At 36.2% G+C, this 1665-nt stretch overlaps 1 non-coding gene across 1 annotated transcript; it reads right to left on the bottom strand.

Moving 5' to 3' along the window:
- Positions 1-624: 624 nt before the first annotated feature.
- Positions 625-731, bottom strand: LOC136207609 (small nucleolar RNA R71). Its single transcript, XR_010676742.1, has one exon. It is a non-coding gene; the product is annotated as a small nucleolar RNA R71 (small nucleolar RNA).
- Positions 732-1665: the final 934 nt, after the last annotated feature.

Here is a 1665-nt window from a genome sequence, read left to right as displayed (position 1 = left end):
CATTATTTTTATACAACTTTTACATTTTATTTATTTTCAGTTTATATAACATATTTGTTTTCAATTTTATTTTGAAGGTAGTTTGGTTCGTGCAACAATTTCAAGTTCATGCGCAGTTCGCGAAGTTCGGGCACGCCACCAGACCCTCTTGATCCAGAAATTGAAAGAACACTTAAGAAAAACAAGAAAGACAACAAAAACAAAGATAAAACACCCTTAAAAACCAAAGTAGTCCAGCCAGAAAATATGGCCGATCCACCGACACTTATGGATTATGCTAGGCCAGGAATGGCCGGTGTAACTAATAGTGTAGTTAGACCCCGTATAAACGCAAATCAATTTGAAATTAAGCCTGCTTTGCTTAATATGTTGCAAAACAACGTAACGTTTTATGGACTACCTAACGAAAACCCTAATGCCCATTTGACAAATTTCTTAGAAATTTGTGATACTTTTAAAATTACTGATGTAACAGCCGAAGCAATCAAACTTCGCCTCTTTCATTTCACTTTGAAGGATAAGGCAAAAATTTGGTTAACTTCTATGCCTGCTGCAACATTTGAAACTTGGGACCAATTAGCCCAAGCGTTTTTATCAAAATATTTTCCTTTAGCAAAAACCGCAAGAGTCATCAAAGAATTGACATCTTTTACCCAAAATGATAATGAAACTCTTTATGAAGCTTGGGAACGTTTTAAAGAACTTCAACGTTTATGCCCACACCACAAATTGCACTTTTAATACAGACATTCTATAATGGATTAAATCCTACGACTAGAGGTTCATTAGATGCTATGTCTGGAGGGTTATTTATGAAGAAGACGTCCGTCCAAGCAAGAGAACTTTTGGAGGAAATAGCAATCAACAGCAGTATGTGGCCCGCAGAGCGTGGACATATACCAATGGCGAAACCGTCATCCTCAGGTACATCATCGGTTAAAGGTATAATGAATCTTGATCCAGTTGCGATGTTACAAGCCCAATTTTCTGCCTTATCGCACAAAGTTGATAGGTTTATGGCACCGTGCGATCCTAATGGTAATCCGATCCAGACAGACATTGATTACGAAGGTATGAATGAGATAGAACAGGTAAATTTTGTCCAAGGACAAAACCAAACTACTAATCCTTATTCTAATACTTATAATCCTGGATGGAGAAATCATCATAACTTTAACTGGAAAGATAGTTATAATAATAATAATGCAAATGCTAATCAATATCGTGTAAATAATTATCAAAATCAAACAAGAGATACGATTAGCACTTTATCTTCAAAAATCGACAAATTTATAGATGCTATGAATGGAAAGGTAAGTAATCAAGACGATGGTTTTAAACGGATCGAAAGTAAATTCGACCAGCTTATCAAAAACCAATCATCTAGCATCCATAATTTGGAGGTTCAAATTGGACAACTTGCTAAATCAATTCCATCCCACAAAGAGGGAAGTCTTCCCAGCCAAACAGAAGAAAATCCGAAAGAGCATGTTAAGGCTATCACTCTTCGCTCAGGGAAAAACTACTTAGGTCCGGAAATGCCCGGAAATTCAACTTTACCTGGAAATGATTTACTAAAATCCAAAGAAGATACATTAAAACAAAAAGATACACCAATTGACTCTGGTACGAAACCTTTTGTACCAAAGCCACCTTTTCCACACA

This window comes from Euphorbia lathyris, chromosome 9, assembly GCF_963576675.1.
Source record: "Euphorbia lathyris chromosome 9, ddEupLath1.1, whole genome shotgun sequence".
In the NCBI taxonomy this organism is placed as follows: Eukaryota; Viridiplantae; Streptophyta; class Magnoliopsida; order Malpighiales; family Euphorbiaceae; genus Euphorbia; species Euphorbia lathyris.
This window is presented reverse-complemented; position numbering and strand designations above follow the sequence as displayed.